The sequence below is a fragment of the Daphnia pulicaria genome, chromosome 1, assembly GCF_021234035.1.
Source record: "Daphnia pulicaria isolate SC F1-1A chromosome 1, SC_F0-13Bv2, whole genome shotgun sequence".
Lineage (NCBI taxonomy): Eukaryota > Metazoa > Arthropoda > Branchiopoda > Diplostraca > Daphniidae > Daphnia > Daphnia pulicaria.
This window is the reverse complement of record NC_060913.1, coordinates 32,280,776-32,296,451: the sequence shown is the minus strand read 5'-3', so window position 1 is coordinate 32,296,451 and position 15,676 is coordinate 32,280,776.

Below are 15,676 nucleotides of genomic sequence, written 5' to 3'. Positions count from 1 at the left end.
AACAATGAGCACTAAGTCACTAAACGGACTCATTTTCTTTGTAGACAACTTTTCCGAATTTGACAATTGCTTAATTCGATCATCTGCAGCAGACATATCTGTTTTGTTAATAATCGGACCACAGAACCACTTTATGAAAACAAGTTTTGTGTCAAACCACGCACGAACACAAGGTGACAAGATTTGGGCAGCTGATGCTTCTGGATTTGTCACATGTGCATATTCGATCAAAGGATATAAACTTTCTTTTTAAACAAAAACACTGCAATACTTCCAGCACTCAGGCGCAACCATCAACAAAGCCACCAACATTTACTGGCTCAACGACAGGCAAAATTTAACAAATTTTTTAACGAAGGGGTCAGGAAAGAATCACATTCAAAAAGAAGTTTTCCAAGTTATGGTCCTATGCAAGAAACTTAACCTGAGAATAATTCCAATCCACTTCTTACGCGAAGACCCACGCATCAAATTAGCAGATAACGGCTCGAAAACAGCAGATACGGATGACTGGCAAATAGACGAAACGTTCCTAATGAGCAATCGCAAATTCAAATTAAAAATCGACCTGCTCGCATCCGACAGCAATACCGAATATGGAAGATTTTTTTTTTCAAACTTTTGCTGTAAGAGAACAACTGGCATTGACGCGTTTTCGCGGAACGAGGAGGTGGCCTGGATTTGCCCGCCAATACGAGAGCTAATCAAAGTCACAAGGAAACTAAAAACATCGAAAACAACTGGAATTTTATTTATCCCGGAGTGGAAGACTTCCGACTACTGGATCAATAAGTGGAAAAATGTGTAAATGGAATTTGTTGGACAGCAGTAAGTATTCTATTGTAATGGAAATTTAGAACTGCTTTTGTCATCAAAAACAATTGCAACGAGCCAATTAGAAAAACAGATTCATAAAGCGGTTCATTCAGAATAAAAAAAAACTTTAAAGCGTGTAAAACAGTTTTATTTTTAGCATATCAACTGTTTTTTTTTTCGGGTTAGATTTTAAAGTTTTGGTAAGAATTGTAAATGTTTGTAAGAAGTTGGTAGGAAATGGAGTAGCCTACACCCATTGAGGATATCAGGTAAACTGATTAATGATTTTTAATATTTTTTATTTTTTATCTTTCAGAAAAATTTACGAGCCATATGTACAATGGAATCTGATAAGGGCATTTATTGAAAGAAATGAAGAGAAAATGGAAAGACGTAAGCTCCTAAAGTTGTCCGATCACCTTGTTAATCGGTGATTCATCAATTCTTCACTCACATCTTGGACCTAAAAAAAAGGTTAAAGACATGACATAAAACGAAAAATACCGGTAAATAATTAACGTGGTTGAACCTTGGATCCACCAAACACAGTGCCGTAGTGAAACTGGCCTTCCATAAGACCTGCTTTACCAGCTAAAAGTTCAATCAGCTTTTCCACTGTCATTCGAAAAGGAAAACCGTAAGGGGGTTCATGATTAATCCGGGCAAATTCTAAGCTCAGTGAATGGGAAGTATTTTTGCTCTGCAACGAGTGCTAGAAAAAAAACAGGGTTTTAAATGCAGATTCACAGCCCAACGCTCCCACAATGTAACGGAAAACCCCAAATTGGAAAAATACCGAGAAAAAGAATTTGTCTTCAAAAGTCTTTTGACCGGTGCATTCATCACCATTGCAGTTGGAGTGAACCTTTCTTTTATAGCTTTTCTTTTGGAACTTATCGTTTCGTTACGTGAACAACAATCTACGCAGAGGCGCACCCGCACATAAACAAGTTACAAATGCTGGAACTAATGAGCAATGAGGAACCATCAAGCAAAGTTAGTGAGGTATAATTAATTGTACACTTTTGATAGTTGGATTCGGTTGGATTCTCAATAGATTATGAATACGCAATTTTCTTTGTCTATACTACCGCTACTGATTGCATTTTGTTCTTTTTCTTTAAAATTTTCAGTCTTATTTTCTTTACAAAAATGATGGCAAGCTCTAATAAAATTCATTCAAATAAATTTCACAACAAACAAATCAGCACGCAAAGTACAAGATAAAACTCAGTAAAAACTTTTCATCAATTGCTTGACAAATTTTTTACGTTGGTGGAGATTTACAGACGATTATATATTTTTTTTAGAATCGGAGACGTGGTGAGTCACAAAAATCGGATCAATTATTTCTCCATACACATACAAAGAATGTTATCCCCTTTACCATAAAAGGAATTAACAATACAAATCTAACTAAGGAATATGAAAATTAAACTTACAGATGGTGCACCAATGAGGTTATCTAGACTTTCTAGAAGGTGGGAGTCCATTAATACCAAATGTCTGCATGTTGCAATGATAGCTGGAGTCAAGACCTTCAACTGATCATTTCTCATGTGTCAAGCGCTGCTGGGTCGATTTAATGTTCTGCATCAACTTGGCTTGAGCTATAACCTCTTCAAAGAATGAGATCTTCTTTTTCGTGTGGTACAGAATTGTGGAGTTGACATACTCTTTGTGAGTACCACTTGAAACTCGGCAGCAATGACTTGACATTCAGTACAGTTGAACTCATCATAGTTGTTAAGTTAATAACCTGAGCTGGAAACAAGAAGATTTTGTGAAATCGGGAAATACATTTTTATCAAGGGTAATACTTACTTGAAACACTGCATAAACTATGCATAGCTATTGTTACTTCTAAAGGAAATAAATCAGGTGGTTACGTTACACAATTTCAAACCCTGCACCCCTGTTTGCAAACTGTTACATTTACATCATCAATCTTTATTTTTTTTTGGTCAGCAAGCTTTGTTCCTCCTTGCGATTCTGATACTAAATATACAGTCACCATTTCCTATTGAGGAGGCATTTTGTTTGTTGTTTTTGGCATTTTCTAGATCTATTTTACCTACTGACATCAAATCGCCGTCAATCATCACAATTTCTGAAATTTAAACGAGTCCATGTTTGCATAAATTCTAGTAATCTGAATACTAGACTGATTTTAACGCAGTCCACTCCCAGTCCCACGTCGTCCCAAACCCAAAATGGACAACTGGATGGTGCCAACCAAAATATGAACTTGTTTCCATGAAATGAATCAAAATATGAATTGATCAATCGAACATCTTGGAACTTAATACGTGACGCGTAAGGAGCAACATTGCCATTCAACTTTTTAATTTGCAAAGAGCCAATCAGCAAAAAAGATTCATAAAGCGGTTCATTCAGAATTTTAAAAAAAACCTTAAACCGTGTTTTCTTTATCAAATCTACTGGTTAGTTTTTGAGAAAAATCGTCAAATAAAAAGCAAATCAGCTTCATCAGAAACAGGTTCATCTAGGTAAAGCTGTTCGTTCAGAATTTTAAAAACCCTTTTTAAATTCGTGTGAAACCTGTTATCTTTATCATATCAACTGGTTTGTTTTCTAGCTAAATTGTAAAATGGAACAGCCTCCACCCATTGAGGATATCAGGTAAACTGATGGATGATTTTGATGAAGGATTTTTTTGGTAAAATTTTTATCTTTCAGAAAACCATACGAGCCAGATCTACAATGGAATCTGAGGAGAGCATTAATTGAAAGAAATTAAGAGAAAAGGGAGAGACGCAAGCTTCTGAAGTTGTCCGATAACCTTATGAACATGGAATTTGTTGGAAAGTAAGTAGTCTATTCTATTGTAATGGAAATTTAGGACTGCTTTTGTAATAATGATTAATTTTTAGGATTCGATACCCTAACAAAGTGTACGATGAAATCAATAATTTGGCAGGAAATCTATGGGAAGAATTAAGACGAGGGAAGAAACTTGCCAGGATAAGTCATTATGAAGGTATATTTAATAAATAAAAAATAAATTCCTTAAATATCAAGTTTTCTCATCATCTTTCTTTCGTACCAGAATACTCAGTCGAACATGGATTGGATGATTTTGTTCTCATAATGATGAGAAACGATAAAGAGGATATTGATTCTGGAGTTGGTTTGACGCGATTAAATTTATAGAAGTTTTGACGCCACATCTGGTCAACGGCATCCTGGAAGAGAACACGTCCTTCCAGTTGGCCTGCAAGGTGGCCCTATTAACCTTGATAACCCCCCCCCCCCCCATCCCACACGACGTCAGTGGAGAAACTTGACGCTACGCTGGTGTCATAAAAAAAAGAAGAATTAAAGAAAAAGCAGGAGCGGATAAAGGCAAGAACAAGAGAGGAAAAGCACGCAATTTTTTTTGTGCGGTTCAACCAAGAAAATTAATTTCAAAATAAAGAGATTCTGTGTCTCGCAAGTGTTTCAAGTATTTCCTCAACTTTTCGGGGGTCAAATCTTGTTAAGAAAAGAATTAATTGTAAATCTGTGTCTCCAAGTGTTTGAGTATTTTTTTTTTGTAATTTTGTAAGAACAGAGCTATAGACTCGCTACAGAGCTACAGATTGTAGATTGGAAGTGGACAAGTTTCATGAAAAACATTGATCTTCATGCAAATTACGTCATTACTGTTATCACGGGCCAAGGTATATAGCCTACATTAGAAATTGATTAACTTGCATATTAATTTGATTCCGATTAAAAGGCAATCAAATTTTTTCAAAAACACATGTGGCAGTGTCCTACCACGGAACATCTTTGAACAACGGTCTCAGTATCGGAGAAGAAGGATACAAGTTGAGTCAAGGAGAGCGTTTCTGGCACGGCAAAGGAATTTACTCGACCCCCGATATCAAGGTCGCATTCAAATACGCTAAGGATGTACCTTTCAATGGGAAAACCTTTAAACTCGTCGTGCAAAATCGAGTCAACCCCGAAACTGTTATAAAAGTTGACAAAGCTGTGACGAAAGTAGGCGAATATTGGATCTCGCCCAATGATGACGATATTCGCCCTTACGGCTTTTGTGTTCGAGAAATCATCAGTTTTTCCATGGAACTCGCCCCCTGTATTTTACAGTAATGATGTAATTCCTTACTAAGAGATAAATAAACGAGAAAAACGACACCAGCATATCAGCACCAGATATGTAATTGTAATAAATCTTGAAACGTCATTTAGCACAGCCCGCACGTATCTAGATCGAAAAATCTGAAATGTCTTTGTTCAAAATCGCAGGGGGGTCCGAAACTCTAATTTGTCATTTACTTTTCTTTTTTCTTGCGTAAAATTGCTTTTTTTTTAATTTTTTTTTGATAGCCTTGCTTCAAGCAAAAAATTGAAGATAGAAGTAAGAAGGAGGAGTCGTTCACAGGCAATACATATGCATAAATAAACTGGCCCACAACAAAACAATCCACCTGCAGGATTTGATTCTATGCTCTTCTATCGCCGGATGATTCAGTGAGAACGGAAGGCGTACCCGAAACGCTCGAAAGACCCCATCATAATAACTTCACGAGAGTAGTGACTGGAAAATGGCGTAAACTACAAAGAAGAAGATTCAACTACAAATTTGTGATTATACTTGAGTCATGCAAGTCAAAAATTCCCTTTTAGTTTTACCTAAGAAATAAACACCGATACATCAGTCACCACACTATACTGTTGAATAATGAGAGTAATGTTTTTATGAAACGCAATAAGAAAAGATGCCGAGTCTAATAATAATTAAGACTGATTTGTTCATTCTCCGAGCATTCTTTCGTCGTTAGAGGGGACTTTAGACTAGACTAGACTTCTACAACTGAAACTAGAAAAACAACGGGTTTCTAAGGAGACGGAAATGCTATCACCTGTCAGATCAATTTTAAAAATGCCTTTAGAAATACACGAGTTAACTCCAAACATACCAAACATGGTAGAAATGGGTGCAAGATAATAGCACAACGAAGGAAACGGCACACGTATAATATGATTATACACCGGAATATTAAGCCGCTTAATACTGGTCAATTTGTTTTTTAACTATTATATGTGATAAATTCAGATAAAAATGGATAATGAAACTGGACTGGCCATTTTAAGTGCCGTATTAGATTCCATGTCGTACCCAAATAAAATACTCACAACTGAAGAGGATAAATCGACTGGAACTGACGTCAAGGATCTGCACAAGATTTTGTTGAAAGGATGCCGTTACCCTCCGGAACTGGAAAACAAACCGGACACTCCTAGTGCAGGTAACAGAAATAATCTTTTGTCCTGTAAAAAGTGAAATAATAAATGAATATGGAAAGAAAAGAAAAGAAGAAGAAGGAGACGACAAGGACTGGGCTGTTGCTGTTGATAAAAATTGCGGACGCTCATTGCCTTGATTTTGTCTTCCTGCCGGAAGGTTATGGGGAAAATTCGTTCCCGATTTGTTTTTAATCAAGTTAAAGGCTTCACTTCCAACCATAAATCCAAGACACAATAGGTGCAGTCAAACTTCATTCATAAAAAAAAAATTTCGCTAATCAAATTTTCATTCATATTTTAATTAAATCATATGTAATTGATTTCAGGGAGGGAAGATATTTTTTATAGACATCAGCAGAAGGCTGAGATTTTCATTAGAATTATTTACATTCCTGGCTGTTATTTTCATTTGGATTTACTGGCGATTCACTTTGCCACCACCAGGAGAAGCCGATCGCAAATGCAACACTAATAACAACATTATTATCCCGAAAGGTATTAATAATTACCCGGTCAAGAAAATTTTACTTTGAAGAAGGGAATATAAGCCGTCGAGGTTAAACAGAAGAGATCCCAAAAACACGTCGGGATTTCTATTCTCATAGTTGGATCGGCGCAGCAGCGGACGATGGGAGGGATGAGTTCTGTACTGTGTTGTAATGAGCAACCGAGCAAACGGCGCGCTGCTCTGACGCGATCTAATTTTAAACCAGGTGATGCATCAAGGCGCCTGATTCATTCTCGTTGCCTCGCATAGTCGAGTGTAGAGCTCAACTGCAACCAATAACACAAGACACACACACACACACACACACACAAAAAACCCGAACGATCTAGATAATTTTCAGTTTTAAAAAGAGTCGAACAAAATAACAGGGCGGGATTTCACGTTTTCTTCCTGCTCATATAATCTGACCCATAGTATAAAGGGTAAAAAAAAAACCCATCCATCAAGTGCAAACCTTCCCACCCACAACAACACCAACAAAAAAAGCGAGATGTACACACACAGATTTGTTAAGAAAAGAATTAATTGTAAATCTGTGTCTCCAAGTGTTTGAGTATTTTTTTTTTTTTAATTTTGTAAGAACAGAGCTATAGACTCGCTACAGAGCTACAGAGCTCTGGTTAGAATCAGAATTTGTTTTTATGTGTTCTCCTTGTTCCCCCCTAATCTGTATTAGATTGTCTTCTCTTCTCTTCACTCCTCGATTTTTTTTTTCATTAAAAGAGAAAGATACTCACAATACAGAATTTGTTGTTGAAAAAACACAGAAATACAAAGAAGTTTCAATTTAAATCAGCCAAACGAATGGCATTCAACTTTATTTTTCCTAAGACCATTTCTGGAATTGATCGACCAAAAGATGTCAAGTGCTTCAAATCAGGTGAGGAAAATGCACACACCAAAACCATTTTTTTTTCAAAATTGCATAATAACCATTTTTCTCGCAGGTGATGCGCGGTCGAACGAACACCCCAACTTGGCTGTCACGCACACCGTTTTCATGCGTGAACACAACAGACTTGTGGTGGAGCTCTTCTGCTCTCCTACTTGAACCCGTTTTGGAATGACGAGCGACTCTACCAAGAGCATGTCAAAAATTTCGTTTTGGAGGAAGCCATTCAGCACGTTGATTTTCCAGACCATCACTATGCTCACAACACATTAATCCTAGACTCACATATATGTAATATTACTAATTCTATTTTAGCTTATAATGTTAAAATTTTTTTAATTTCATTTTCTTATTCAGCCGTTACATTAGATTCGAGGAAATGGAGTTTGGCAGTAAAAGAAAGCATTTCAATCTCCCATTTGATTTTTCATTTCAAGAACAGAATTTTTCGAAAAACTTCGTTTCTGAACGGTCTTTGGAAGTCCTCGAGTCTTCGAAAGAATTGTTTCGTCGTCAAAGAGATATCGTTTGCGAGTAAAATGCGAAATGCTATCTGTAAATAATTGTTTAAAAATTAATTTCGCTTTTGATTACAGGCTGGCTTCAGCACTTAATTTCGATTTTTGCAATGTTCATGTTGGTACAAATGTTCGGGTACAAGTCAAAGTTATGGATTGCCCCCCTCAACTGACAATATATCTTTTCTGGTTGATATACCAAGTCATAGAAGATGAAAATGTCTATCCAATCTTTAAAAGCATCCTTGTGCAACCGAAACCTCGTGTAGGATATTGGGCATTAATGCTCAGTACCTTTTCTCTCTGTGTACAATCTGGTAATGCTGATACCTGATCAAATGCTGAGTCTTCAGATACAAATAATGGCCAGACCTATTGCCATGCCGGTCCGACAGGCGGAAAGGGCAACAGAGGGCTATTGCCTTGACAGTGTTAATAACCCCATCTAGCGACGGCTATTGCATTTTACTTTGCGTATGTACATTTTTACTTTGGTCAAGGCTTAATGCACCTTTTCTTAATTTGTCTCGGTCATGACTCACGAATTAGGGTAGAACGGGGTCATGATGGACACGGGTCATAATATGGGACAAATGTAATTATTCCCTCAGTTCAGAAGAGAAAATATAATTTTTTATGTAGAATTTAGTGTATTACGTCACGGATAAACTTTTTATTGAGATCACGTGATTATTTTGGATGCCGTATTAGTTTTTTTGTAGAAGCCGAATATACGGCTAAAAGCGATGTAGTCGGAGGGGGAAACTTTGGATTTTCGTGATATTTCACGATTTTCAATCCCGATTATCTCGTGAACGGGAAAAGATAAAAATCCGGACTTTATTCCGTTGGAATCGCCTCGCGATTCTGAACAGAATAAACATAGTCCGGATTTTTAGAGTCCTTTTCTGGATTACGATCCGAAAAGTACCTCCACCAAAAAGAGGGTATTTCGGTCCTGTTGAGTGGGAGATCGCTTGTTAATATAATCATGACTGAAAACACACAGTATTTTTTTCAAAGGAATTGGCGAGGCATCGCGACAAAAAAAATTTAAAATCCATGGAATGGTCCTGGTGGTATAGTGGATAATGCTGTAGATTGCAAAACGAAGGTTGAAGCATCAAACCTTTGGAACAAGAAAGATTTTTTTTCGAAAAAAAACCTTTTTTTTTAGAAAAATGCATTTGACGATGGACGGTTATCAAATTTTTTTTTTAAATATGAATTAAATTGGGAATAAAATATTTGAATAAACGGCTTGGGATTGGTACAATAGACCATGTGAATATCCGTGAATATCGCATATCTAGCGTTTAACCGCGAAGCCACTGATAATTAGTTGATAATGAAGTCTGTGCGGTAATAGTATGGACACAGCAGTCACCCATTCGGCTGTCCCATATAGCATCATAGCACCTTATGGCAGCAAAACTGCGACTATTTTATCGAAATTGTGATCTGTTTTTCGTTATATTTGCATTTTTAAACTGGATTCTAAATATTTGATCAAGATGTACGGGATTCATGAAAAAGTTAAGATTAAAATAATATTTTCAATAAAATAATTTGGGGCTATAGTTTGGGACATAAGATACGGTACTATGAGAAACAGGGGCAAGCAATAACAAAGTGAAATGTTAACAAAAAATTCTAATATTTTCACGGAAATGACTGACACCCCATTCGCTCTTAAAATGTTATTTAATAACGGGAACAGGTACAAGAAAAAGGAATGACAATTTTATTGGATCCGATCAGACTCGATCCTTAAGACACTGAAATATGTTTTGACACAAAATGCTTGACCAATGCAATAAAATCTATAACCTTGTACATCATCAATCGATTCAGCTTGAAATTCTGCGTCGATTGATGTACATTTTTTAAAATTTGTTGTACCAATTAGCGTCTGTTGTCCCAACATTCGCATTTTTCTTCCAGTTTCCTGGTAATGAAAAATCTCTAAAAATGTTCAAAAATATTGACAAAATCCCACTTGATTTTGCAGAACTTTTTAATCTATACATTCTAATATAATTATTTATAGGGTTAGTGCACTTTTAATCTAGATATTCCTTAAGGCGTGATTTTTTTCTTACAGCCAACACAGACCACAAATTTCCTGGCCGTAAGGAAAATTGTGAAATTTCATTTTACGATTTATCTTTTAATCCTAAGTATTATAAGATGCTTTTTATTCATTTGCGTATCACGCCCTATAGTTTTAAATTAGTTAATTAGATTTTGCTATAAAGCCTTAATTTTTTAAATATTTTACTTGAAGAAAAAATCGTCGTTTTTGTCCCAATTCGCGTTTTGTCGTCCTGTGTCCCATTTATAGCGTTTTTACCCTAGATGCTATGAGCTCCATAGATTTTAAGAGTTTATCATTTATATATATATTTAGATGTTAAGAGCTCAACAGATGTTAAGAGCAATTATTGTATAGATGTTAAGAGTAAAAGAAGGTCAATAAAAAATCACACAAAGAAAGAGATTTATCCCTCTTCTCAACCGTTACGTTGACCTTAAGATACAATGGAGGGTTATAGGGGAGACAAAAGGTCACATTCCATAATATTGAACAAAATTCTTGTATTATTTTATGCAGACAGAAATAGTTGGGGTGCCCAACGAAGGACAAGAATACCCAGATTTAATACCTAAAATGCCCCATTCTTTTACATTCCCGAAGGAAAATACAAACTGGTATATGGAAATCTGAAACAAGACTGCCTTTTTGGCAAGAATTTTATGTTTATACTTACTAACATAGCAAAAAACGTATATTTTGATAGAGGTTATTCACCATCTGATATTAACTGGTTTTTGAATTTATAAAAACAAAATACGGTGATGCTTTTAAAAATACTCCAAGAAGAGCCGATTTCAAAAATTGGGTGAAAGAACTAGACATGAAAAACAAATTTAAAAAATACGTGCCCTAATACCAGAAAGAAAGATCCTGGATACACATTACCCGGTTATAACTTCTGTTGTCCACAAAATTCAATGGATTACGTACCAACGGCAATGTTAGACTCCATTTGTCAATATCAAGATTAAATGCATGTCAACAGACCAACTTCTTTACAAAATAATGATGGCCAAGAATTTGATATAATGCTAGATAATTGGTCAAAAGCAAATGCCGATAATTGATGGTCTGGAAGAACATACAACGAAAAACAAGGTACAGTTTATAAAATGAATATTTAGCCTGAAGGATGCTTTTGGTAGTAAAACTCCTCGGACTAAAGCTGTTATTCCTAGTGTACTAAAGCAATATAAAACTGAATTTAAGGATGCATTTATAAATAAAGATGGATCTAATTTATTGCAAGGATCTAGACAAGATCCATTAATTTCATTTTATGATTTGTATGATCATGGCATCATGCATTTCTAGAAATAAATGTCAATAGGGATCTTACCAGGATGGTATGACATGGAAGATATAAAGAAATATTGGGATCGTCAATCTATTTTATTGATGTTTACGAAGTTCTCTATTTAATTCCTAAACTTGTTTTAATGTAGAGTAACTTAAACCTACAAAAGATGTATCAGCGACCTCTTCTGCTTGGTGGAATTATTTCTGGATCTTGTATTTCAGTTCCACCTTCTTTAACAATTGTTTTCACTACTACTTCTTCTTGTTTCACTTCTTTTGATCGGCCAATTTCTTTCTTTCCAGCGAGAGCTTCTTCGACACGTCTTGCTGTGTCTGGACTTGCGGGTTCATTTGGCTGACGCATTACTTCATCTGCATCTTTTTTTTTCTACGTATTGTTCCACTTTAGGCTTTTTTTCTTGATATTCTTCCTCTCTATCATCCGTTCTTGAATCCTTTTCACGCTTTCTACCGGGTTCTAAAGTTTGTTGTGTAATAAATTGTTTAGCAGCTTTATCTGCATCTGCAAAGGTTTTGTAAGTTTTATAAATTTCTCTCTGCTCAGGTGAATCTAAATGCATCCTGTCTAGAAGGGCCTTGTAAAGTAGACCATGTAGCGTATTTAGGTTCCCAATCAACTCGATCCATCGATCCATCGATTGAGTGCAGTAGATACAGTTACTTCACCTTGGACCCTTCATCTAAATTTGGTTTAACAAATTCTGCTCCATACAAAAGTTCATTGGGAAATCCATCGATCGCAGATTCCAATACGTCTTCTCATTGTGCTATGATTCATGTTCCTCCGTTGCCGCTGTATGATGGTAAAAGTAATTTTTAGCTGTTTAGTGTGATGTAGCTATTAGGGATACGTTTTAATTGGATTTTACTTCGTCCAAAATATACCGTTAGCCATAACGCACCACTTGCACTTGGTGAAATTTGAAATTACACCGTAGATTCTACAGTATGTCCATTTGGTGGTTATGGACTTTGAGAATATTCCGAAGGTAGAGCTGGATGGGTAACAGGTGTTGGACAATATATTGAGAAGAGTTCCTTAAATAAATTAGAAACTAAATCTATTCCTGTTGGTAATGTTGTTTAGTGAGTGAAATATTGGAATCATTAATAAGGTATGGTTCATCAGCCTAATTGTGTATTTGATCTATGCATTGTGTACAAAATACATATTGTGTTGGAAAACCGCAAGGTATACATTCACTTACATCACCAACAGATTCATACAGCCGAATAATTGTCTCAGAAAGTTTACACAATTCACAAGATAGTTTGACAGATAAATGCACTGCATTAAAAGGTTTACTAGTTAATTCTAAATTGGAAAGTAGCCCTGTATTTACATTTTCATTTATGGAAAACATTTCGCTTCTAAAGTTTATATGAAAAATTACAAAATTTAGTAATTTTTTTTATCTAATAGCTCATTATCAAAGAATTTTAGCCAAAGAAGGGGATGTAATTTTTTCTTACAATCAATCAATTCAAAATAGCTGTAGCTTCTTGCATACAAAAATCATATAATGTTTTTTTTTTAAACAAAACACTAGTGGTGTACGTGGCAAAGTTATTCCCCTTTGAGTTTTTACGTTAATTGAAACATCTTGCCCTTCCATAATATTTTTAATAAGTTCAATTTTCCATTCTACAATATCTGGTTCATTAGTCAATACAACTCTTTTACCGGGCGCATCGTTTAAAGGAAAATAAGTTCTTTCGTCAAAATCCATAATATTACAATAGAATCTAGCAGATTCTACAATGCTATTGACAATCAAACTCTTTCCTGCATTAGAAGGCCCATAAAACCACAAAGTGTTTATTTTAATTATTGATTTATCAATCACTGTTTTTACATCTTGAAAAAACTTCTTTTTTCAAATACCATAAAAACTAAAAAAATTTCTTGAACCAAATTAGCGAAGAATCTTTATCGTAGTAAAATAAGAGTCGTCATAACAATATGATCGTTGTTACTATTTAATAATGTTTCCCAATTCGGCAATCTAAAATCTTCACTAGTCCAATTGCTTCTTCAACTGCCTCGTCCTTTAACTTCTTTTAATAAAGTAGCGCTTCGAAATTCCTAACCTAACTCCGGGTTCGTTGTAATACACTGTCGTAGCCATGAGACGTCGGCTTTGCCAGATTCGATGAAGATGTTAGCAATTCTTCTCCCTGCGGATATTTTTGCCGTGACATTCAAAATGATAGAAGTTAGGAGAGACTATGCAATACCTCAGAAAAAATGTGTAATTGTTCCAAAGATCTAAAGATGGCAAGCTTTTCCAACACAAAAACCAGTGTAGTTTTAACCAATGGGTTTTGAGGTTAAAAACATAATCAACAATATAACAAATTTTGAACTGGGAAAGATCTAGGAATCTAGATAAAATTTTCTAAACTAGACTCTAAATATTTTTCATTGAGCGTGACATTTCACATGAACTAGCACCTACATAATTAAGTTCGGCTTTTACATTTCAACTAGTTTGAATGGCAAAATAATAAAGTGGATTTACATTCTATAAACCGAGACGATCCATTTATTCTACATATACTGTCCATTTCGTATGGTCGATTTTCGCCATCGAAAGTTTGGAAACTATGGAATCTGGAACAAATGGAATCTGAGAAAGGCATTTATAAAAAAAAAATTAAGGGAAAATGGATAGAATTAAGCTTCTAAGGATGTCCGATAACCTTGTAAATATGGGGAATATGAGCAATTGGCAGCATTGGAGAAAATCATGATGCCCACCTAAACTGGAATCCTTGGATCACTACGATTAATTACTACAATTTAAGAAAGAGCCGATAATACTGCAGCCAAAGACGTCATAGCTGAGTTCAGAAAGGCCCATGAGCTCATGCATAAAGAGCTTTTCATTCTCACAATTGAGCGCAAATTTGACTACACCACGACCGACAAAGTTGCTAAAAGGAAGGCTGGGGAATATTTGGAGGCTGACAACGCGAAAGTCTTGGAGTAAAAAGACATAATGGAAGCAAAACGTGAACTGGATAAAGAAAAAGCCGATCACAGCAAAGGAAAATGTTTCAAGGGAAACCAGTCACATCAGGTAGAATCTGGTGCTGGACCTACAAATGCCAGAAGCTACAAAGGGCGCAGCGGTCAATCTGTAAGAGACGGCCGAGGTGGATCCATTCGAGGGAAGAATGAATACGACGGATCGCAGGTGTTATGTCTGTCAATCATTGGAATATTTTGGCAGAAATTGCCCCAATGGAAAGTAACGATTGTCTGATTGATACAATGCAATGTGCTATACAATTTTGTAATGGGCAACACTAAATTAAGATTATCCACCATTACTTATTATAGACAAATTCAAAATTTTCAGAGAATCAAATTATGTTGAGAAACCAGTTTTGAGACAAGTGCCCGTGGAAAAAGTCAAACAGGACAATAATTCCACTGAACAGCCAAAACCTGACGATGATTGTAAAGAATTTGTCCCCTGCTCAATCCATGAGAAAAAAGTTCGAGAATTCTGGCGGAAAGAACTAAAAGCTAGCGACTGGGTTTTGAACGTGCAAGAAGGTTATATTATTCCTTTCACCAAGGCTCCCAACGTTTACGAAGAACCCAACAACGCTTCAGCCAATATAAGAATCTGAATTTTGTCCTCCAAGCAGTGACAGACCTTGCAGCATTTAGAATACTCCAATTCACAAACAAAAAACCTCACTGCGTCTCCCCACTTACAGTGTCTCTTAAAAGAGGAAGATATGGATCGTTAAAGAAAATATTATGCTGGGACGGCTCAAGATGTGTCAACTTGTGTCTATAAAAATAAACAGCCACACTGTCACACTTCCAAAAGGCGTTGGAATTGACGAGACCAAAAGATTTCCAGGTGACTTATGATTTAAAAGCAGCCTACAACCACAATAAGATCCACCTATTGCAAGCAAAATATTTGGGGGGGGGGGGCAGCCATAATGAACCCGGAAGGCACCACCACATATTTTACTTTTATTTTCCTTCCTTTAGATTACCATCAGCAGTTGAATCACGAAACTGTTCAAACCAATTAATGCTTACGTCCACAACAAAGCAATCAGACATTCAAATTTTTTGGACGATGGAAGAATTACGTCTGACACAAAATGCCAAGCAGAAAAAGAACGTTTACGGAATAGTTTACGACGTTCTAAAGAAGTCTGGGTGGATTATTGAACAGCAAAAATCTGACCAAGAAGGTAACGCCAGCCAATGCAAA